Source organism: Talpa europaea, assembly GCF_964194135.1.
Source record: "Talpa europaea genome assembly, chromosome: X".
In the NCBI taxonomy this organism is placed as follows: domain Eukaryota; kingdom Metazoa; phylum Chordata; class Mammalia; order Eulipotyphla; family Talpidae; genus Talpa; species Talpa europaea.
In genome coordinates, this window is record NC_140081.1 from 30,964,875 (window position 1) to 30,973,960 (window position 9,086).

Here is a 9,086-nt window from a genome sequence, read left to right on the forward strand (position 1 = left end):
TCTACACGCCATGTGGGACCCTCGCTGGGGGCTGGGGATCAAACCCGCATTGCAGAGGCTGCGGGCAGCTTCGCAGCCCAGTGCTCAACCGCTGCACCACCAGGGGAGGCCCAAGATATTGCCATTTCTGTTCATCATTTCTGATGTTCCAAGCTTCCTTTTTGTATCCTTTTTTTATTGTCTGAAGAACTTCCTTTAATAATTTTTTTCTAGAGCAGGTGTGTTGGTTATTAATGCTCTTAGTTTTTCCTTCCTAGGATAATGTCTTTATTTCACTTTCATTCCTGAAGGCTGTTTTCACTGAATATGATATTCATGGTTGATAGTTCTTTTCTTCAGCCTTTTAACACTTTAAAACCATTATGCTATTCCTTCTAGTATTTACTGTTTGCAATGAGAAATCTGCAGTTATTGAAATAATTGTTCCCCTACAGATAATGAGTCATTTTCCTCTGGCTGATATCAAGAATTTTGATGCCGTCTCTAGTTTTTGATATTTTGTTTATAATGTGTCTAGACATGGATTTCTATAGGTTTATCCTCTTTGAGATTTACTCAGCTCCTTAAATCTGTAAGTTTTTGTCTTTTACTTAACTTGGGAATTTGGGGCCATTACTTCTTCAAATATGTTTTCTGCCTCAGGGGACTTTCTGGGACTCCAATATCTTGAATATAAACTTTTTATTGTTACACAGATTCCTGAGGTTCTGTTAAATTATTTTCAATATTTTTCTCTCTATTGTCCAGGCTCGTTAACTTCTATTGATCTATTTTCAATGTCACTGGTTCTGTTTTTCTGTTATTTCTATTCTGCTACTGAGTCCATCCAGTGATTTTTTTGGGTGGTTATTTTATTTTTCAGTTCTAAAATTTCCATTTGGTTAATCTTATGTCTTTATTCTAATACTTTTCATTTAATATTTGTTTTGAGAATTTTCATGATTGCTCATTCAATCATTTGTTAGATAATTCCAACATCTGCATCATCTCATTTTTGGCACCTGGTGATTGTCTTTCTCCATTTGAATTGAGCATATCATCAATCTTTGTATGCTGAGTGATTTTGATTGTGTCCTGGACACTCTGAATATTATATCATGAGTCTCCAGATATTGTTTACATCCTATGAGGAATGTTGATATATTTGTTTTAGCAGGCAATCTACATAGGGTCAGTCCATAAGTTCTATCTTGTTTAATATGAGTGTGGTTTCATTATTAGTTCGGTTTTCACAGGCTTTGCAGTGGTATTTGGGCCTGTTACATGTTTGTGCCACCCAGTGGTCAGTGTTGGACTTGGGAGAAGAATTAGCTCAGTTCGCAAAACTCTTTGATACATTAATCAGGATCCAAATCCATGCAAGTCAGGAGCTGGGAAAAGCAACTCCATAATGTTCTTTATGAATGCCTGGGCTCAAGCCCAACCTCAAACGGCTTTTTCATTGGGAATCTTCCAGGAACACGGCAGAGCTGAAGCCCCAGGCCAGCTCTCCCCCAGCTCTCACTGCAGTCTACCAGTTACCTGATCTCTGCTCTTTTCCCATCTACATTTCTCAAGCAGAGGAGTTCAGAGAGCCACAAGGCAGACATGAAAAGGCTCCAGGCCTCCAAGGAAGGTATAGAAGACTTTATTATGGACCATCAGGAGATCAGGGATAATCTGAAACACAAAATATGGCATGTCCCCCACACACACACACACACACACATAACAGCAGGCTAGCCTCCTAACCCAGTCACTACAAACCTATTTCTCTAGCTTCAAGGTAGTTGAAGAGTGATGGAACAGCTGACGAGCTCCAGGAATCTAGGTGATATATTCTGAGGGCTTTCAGGAGGTGAGCACCTGGAAATTCAGGTGATCCCAAGTCCCCAGAATGACTCTCTCCAGGACCCATGGACCCAAATATTCAACCTAGTGGAACTCAAGCCCTAGACCCTTTCCCTGGGAGTAGACACCTCCCCAACGACAAACATAACTCTGCGCTAGCTGAATCTTTTCTGGCCAATTGCCCAAATGGTCATCTAGCCAACCAAACTTCTAAATAGACATCTGCTAGACAGTGAATTGAAACATCTCATCAACCTTCAAACCCAGACTTAAATCCAACCCCCCAAATCAGAACATCTTATCCACACATGAAGCAGGCCATGTGTCAACATGACTTAACAAGAGGCAACGTTGGGGCTTCCCTGGTGGCACAAAGGGTTAAGACACAATCTATGGGGCCTCCCCCGTGGCACAGCGGTTGAGCACTGGGTTGCAAAGCTGTCCGCAGCCTCTGCAGCGCTGGTTCCATCCCCGGCCGCTGGGCGAGGGTCCCACATGGCGCGCAGACCTCTCCTGCCGCCCACTGCTCCCCTCGGCAGTACTTCATCAGTCTGCCTGCTCTGCTCTCCGCTCTGACTTTGGTGAATTCTCTCACCCTCCCACACTTCTGACTGTACCCAGTGCTTGTATAAATAAATAAATAAATCTTAAAAAAATTAAAAATTAAAAAATTAAAAAAAAAAGATTTATAAGAAAAAAAAAAGACACAATCTATGACACTATCCGCAGCCACTGCAGCACAAGTTCAATTCCCCGCCAGCCAGGGAGCTTACCCACATGGTGCAGCAGACCTCTTCTGTCTTGCCCACTGCTCCCCTCAGCAGTTTATTTCAGTCGATCTGCCTGTTCTGTTTCGCACTCTGTCTCTGGTGAATCTCCTCACCCCTCACACCTCTGGCCTGTACGTACCCCAGTTCTTCATAGTGCTGTGCTTAACCCCTTGCACCACCAGGGAGGCCCCTAAATAAATAAATCTTTTTTTAAAAAAAGAGGCAACATTCCATCATCCCTGAGGGTCCCTGCATGTTCCTTGCTGGGCATGTCAAAAATGTAAGGTCCTGACTACTTTTTACACAGGCCATTTTGTGAGTTGTGTTTACAGCAATCTCCCTTGAGTAATGAGTTAGCATTTTCTTCCAGACAAAGGTCAGACTTGTTAATGCTTATTATAAGAGCAATTAATTCTCCTACATTCAGTGTTCCTTCCCTATAATACAACCCACTATGTCACAAGCATGCATCTAGGCCCACCTAGATGCCCTCTTGGAAAACCAGCTCAAATATCACACCAACACTTTGTGAGTAGTCAAGTCCTTCATCTCTGACCCAGGAGTCTCATGTCTTCTATTTTCATCCATGAAATGGGACAGTTTGTTAGCTGGCAAGTAGGGTAAAATCTCAGCCTCTTTACAGTTCTGTACATTAACCTGTACCCATCAGATATTGAGTACAAGTTCTCTCACAGGCACTGACACCAGGCCCTTCGTCCCGGCACTAAGTCCTATCATTCTCCTATCAGACACCAACTCCCAATTTATGTTACCAGCTACTACCTCCCCCAGTTTCCCTTCTAGAGCCCACTAATAGCTCCAGAACCTAATTCCTACTTTCTGCTTCAGAGACTAAATTCCAGCCTCTCCTTCCAGAGACTGAATCCTGACCCCTCCTGGCAGAAATCAAGTAGAACTTCTGCCTCCAAAAGATAAGTCCCAATCTGTGCCATGAGTAACTAGGTTCCCCAATTTCCCCTTCGCCGGTCTAATCGCCACTCCCTCTCCAGATGCTAAGTTCCAATTTCAGCTCCAGAATCTAAGTCCTTTTAACCCCAAGATGAAGTCTTCAATTTTCAGTGCAGAGGCTACGTCCCAACTTTGACAAGTGGTCGCTAAAGCTGTCTACCACCTGGTCTCAACAGAGCAATTCATGATACCATCTCTCATGTAGAAGAGAACAGAGTAGGAACAGACTGGCAGAGATAGCCCTTGTATTCTTCACAGAAGGTACAGAGTTCTTTTGTAAAAAGATTTTATTTTATTTATTCATGCATAAAAGAACCAGGGTACAGGCCAGATGCACAGGAGAGTGAGAGGGTTCACCAGAGACAGAGCGGGGAACAGAACAGGCAGACGGACCGAAATACACTGCTGAGGGGAGCAGCGGGCGCGACAGGAGAGGTCTGCTGCGCCATGTGGGTATCTCCCCGGCCAGCCGGGATTGAACCGAGGCTGCAGACAATTCACAGCGCTGCGCTCAACCACCTGCGCCACCAGGGAGGCCCCAGAGTTCTTTTAGAACTGATGCTAGGAAAACCAAGAAAATTAAGATACCTGAGCAGGGCATTTTTACCTTCTGTGGCTTGTTGGTTTTAGATAATTACCCAGGCCCCTGGCAGGCCTATTTATTTATTGGGTAGAGGATGTCGAGGAGCCATGAGACTGATGTAGGGCACCTCAGGGACCAACACCAAGGATGCAGACAGGTCTTTTAGGAAAGGCCCACTGGGGAAAAGGGTGACCCAAATACCAGCAGAGTTAGCTAGATACACAACTGACATTATCTCTTGAGAAAAGGAGGAGAGAGTCAATGAGAGTGGCACAAGTCAACTCTGGGGCTGTCTTGATGAGTTTAGTGACGTTTCTGGGCAATACTCCAAGAATTGGAAGGACCTGAAGCCCCAAGAAATCCCCTTCCTGCATCCAGCTTGTCTTCCCATAACTATCAGGGATGGCTCTATGGCCCAGTTTATTTTGTGGGAAGGTGGAAGAGCAGTGGAATTCCATGAGACAATCCTTAGGGCCAATGTGAAGGGTACAAAAGTCTTTCAGGGAAACATTCTGTGGAACAGGGACTATTTGAATTCTCATCGAATTAACACCCTCTGCAGTCAGCTAGCCACCTGACATTGTCCTGGTTGCTCTTTTACACCATTTTCTGGAAGCTTGATTGGCTTGCTTAGCTTTACTCTGGAAGCTGGATTGACTTAATCAGCCCCCACGGGCCTCCATACAAAGTGCAGAGAACTTTTAGGAGGTCCTCTCCAGGCACCTAGCCCTAAGAAAAGCCACAGGTCAAGCTCACCACACCTCAGGAAACTGTTTCACTTCAACCCTATTGTTTTCTAGACCTGGTTCTCAGCAGGTGAGGCTGGAGAGAAGGAAGGTAGGCTTGCTGGTCCTTTGAAAGCTTTCACGAAATTAGACTTGCTGGGACCCCAGCACCTATGTTTGCAACCAGTGTGACCTGTACCAGGAGCCCCTTGGGTCTCTGCAAAGGGAGCAAAGGCTTTTTGAGGAATGTCCTGACATACCTCCGGACCAGGTTCCTTCACTGCAGCAGGCTAAGCATGCTACTACACCCCAGTGACCTCCCAACCTTGGTTTTCATCCGGGAGAAATCAGATAGCATCTGGAATGACTTCAGTCCCTCAGGACCTCGCAATGAAGGAATGTTTTAGGTGTGATTTCAGCAAACCAAGAGTCATCTGAAGTCTGACGCTAATATAGACCTAATTTCCCTCTGATCCCTATTCTAAACCTGCTGTGACCTAAGGAGGTCCACAAAGGACAGGACCAGCACCAGAAGATCCCAGGGATCTGTGCAGAAGGTACAGAAGTTTTGAGATGTGTTGTTGGGAAATCCATGGAGGCCAACATAGAGGGTTCAGACGCCTTTTAGAAGAGGTATGCCATGGAACTGGGGTAAGCCCAATCCTCAGGTGATCCCAATTGTTGTCAGCTAACTAATCAATCACAAGTGAGGATTCCCTGGCACTGTTTCTCATCTATGCCTAACCTTACCCTAAAATTGAACAATTAAACATTGACCTCAACCTGAACTTAACCCTAACACTGACCATACACTTGACACTCACATTAAACATAACCCAAAACTTGATTCTAAAACTGGCTATATGGGCCTCCCCGGTGGTGCAGTGGTTGAGCACTGGGTTGCGAAGCTGCCCGCAGCCTCTGCAGCACCAGTTCGATCCCCAGCTGCCAGTTGAGGGTCCCACATGGTGTGCAGACCTCTCCAGCCACCCGCTGCTCCCCTCAGCAGTGTACCTCGGTCCTTCTGCCTGTTCTGTTCCCTACTCTGGCTCTGGTGAATTCTCTCACCCTCCCGCGCTTCTGACTGTACCCAGTGCTTGTATAAATAAATAAATAAATCTTTTTAAAAAAATGAATTATTTAAAAAAATAAAACTGGCTATATACCCTAATCCTAAAATTAACCATAAACTAGATCCTAAACATTACCTGATCATGACCCTAACCTCTAGCCCAACCTTAAACATGATCTTTAGCCTGAACCTATCTCCAACCCTGAACCTGATCCTGACTTGAACTTAACCAGATCACTGACTATCACTGAGAACATGATGTAACTCTACACTTAATCCTAATTCTGATCCTGAAAAACAACTTTACTCATCCTGACATTGATTCTAAAATTGACATTCACTTGAACTCTGACTACAAACCCGACCCTGGCCCTAATCACAAAATTAACTATCTCTCTCTCTGATTCTGACCTTTACCTTAATCCTAAACCTAACAATGACCTCGACACTCACATCATCCCTAAACTTAACTCTAACTCTGACTTTGTAGGTAAATGTGTTATTCTAGTCTTGTTTTTACATATACTGTTTATAATAATAAGATTTGTTCTAATAAGCACTAGGAAGTTACTTTTAACTAGATCTATCTTGTGCTCTAGCAATTCCACTTTTAGTTATCTACTCAAAGAATTAAAAAAAAACAAATTTGAAGGGAAATAGATACTCCTCTCTTCAATGAAGCACTATTTACAATAGCCAAGCTATGGAAGCTGACTAAGAGCTAAACAACAGATGAGTATTAAAATGTAGTCCATATACACAACTGACAACTACTCATTTCTAAAAAGAAAATGAAATCCTGTTATTTTCAACAGCATGGATGGAGCTGGAAGGGATTATGCTAAGCAAAATAAGTCAGAAGAAGAAAGACAAATACTGGATGATTTCACTCATGTGGAATATAAAAAAACAAAGCAAAGGGGACAGATCAAAATAAGCTCTTAAAATATGACAGCAGAACTGAGGCTACCAGAAGGGGAGTGAGGAGTCAAAGTAAGGAGGGCACTCAATGGACTATGGTGGAAGATTTTTGGTGGAGGGTACATTGTGAGAACATGCATTTGTGGAGGTGTGAACCTATTCCCCTAAAGCATAGTGTTGTAAATCAATACTACCTTAATAAACATAATTTTATTTTTTTTAAGATTTATTTTACTTATTTATGCATACAAGAGCTGGGGTGCAGGCCAGAAATACAGGGGATGAGAGGATTCACCAGACAGAGTGGGGAGCAGAACAGGCAGGTCTACTGAAATACACTGCTGAGGGGAGCAGCGGGTGAGACAGGAGAGGTCTGCTGTGCCATGTGGGTCAGCTCCCTGGCTGGGGATCAAACTCATGCTGCAGTGGCTGCGGACAGCTTCGTAGGGCTGAGACATAACCCCTGCGCCACCAGGGAGGCCCAATAAACATAATTTTAAAGTTACTCTTAAGAAGAATGTTTTTATTGAGCTTGCCCTCACAAATACTGCTGAAGTTCATCTAAATTTATTGTAACAATGAGTTACTTTAAAGAAGAGTGATTCTGGATATATTTTTACTTTTATTACCCAAATTTGCTTTACTTTCAGAAATTGGTTTCCTTGGCAAGAAATGTGAGGTTCTGAGCTTGTCTAAAATCTGGGTTTGCCCTAACTTTCATTGAGAAATAACTTCTGAGAACAATGTATAATTCTAAGCTTTTCACTTAAGTTGTTTAATTCCATCTAAATTTTACTAAATCACCATATGGAGTTATTTTTAGAAATATGTGTGATTCTGTGCTTATTAATACATATATAGCTTAGTACCATCTTTGGTCACTCTATCCATACATTACTTTTGAGAAAAACTTGTAATTCTGAAACTTTTAAAATAAAGCTTTTATTTATTTTTTTTAAGATTTATTTATTCATTTATACAAGCACTGGGTACAGTCAGAAGCGTGGGAGGGTGAGAGAATTCACCAGAGCCAGAGCGGGGAGCAGAGCAGGCAGAAGGGCCGAAGTACACTGCTGAGGGGAGCAGCGGGCGGCAGGAGAGGTCTGTGCGCCATGTGGGACCCTCCTCCGGTGGCCGGGGAGCAGCTGGGGATCGAACCGGCGCTGCAGAGGCTGCGGGCAGCTTCACAACCCAGCGCTCAACCGCTGCGCCACCAGGGAGGCCCATAAAATAAAGCTTTTAGTTTTGCTAGATTTGCTTTAACTCACTATAAAAAGCTTATTTACGGAGAATATGTGATTCCAACTTATTTACACATAAATTGCTTAGTTTCACAAGATTTATTCTAACTGGTATTGGAGAAGAATGTGTGATTCTGAATTTGTTTTCACTTAAAGTACTTAGTTTCATTTAGACTTACTTTAATTCAGTAAGAATGTCTTAAGGCCCAAAATATTTGAAAGTTAATTTCTTTGTTTCTACATTTCTTCTAAGGCATATTAAGAGGTTACATTGGAGAAAAATATGTGATTCTAGTTCTGCTTCCATCAAAAGTGGACAGGGGGCCCTCCCTGGTGGCGCAAGGGGTTAGGACACAACCTGTGAAGCTATCCGAAGCCACTGCAGCATGAGTTCGATCCCCGGCCAGGGAGCAACCCACACGGTGCAGCAGACCTCTCCTGACTCACCCGCTGCTCCCCTCAGCAGTGTATTTCAGTCAGTCTGCCTGTTCTGCTCCCCACTCTGTCTCTGGTGGGTCCTCTCACCCCCTGCATGTCTGGCCTGTACCCCAGTTCTTGTATGCATCAATTAATAAATCTTTTCTTAAAAAATTGAAGTTGAAATCAGTAGCTTTGGTAAGCAGTGGAGGTCAGCATTCATGAGTCCCCTAGAACCACAGAGTACAGAAAGATGATTTTAAATGGGCAGTGAGACACTTCCAGTGGCTATTCCCCCTAGGTCAGCATAGAAGAGGTGGAAAAAAATACCCAGCTCCCACTTTCTCTCTAAGAGTCTAGACTGCATATCTAATATCCTGATTTTCCCAGTTATTGCCCAAGGCCAAGTTTACAAAAGCAAAATAAGTCATGCGGAAGGATCAGGTGCAAGAGAACCAAAGGCGGTTTTCTAAAATTTACAGAAATGTCTTGTTTCTTGGTCAGTGTGGGCTGCTGTGGGGGATCCAGAGAATAGTGTACTCAGTTATACTCACTGGC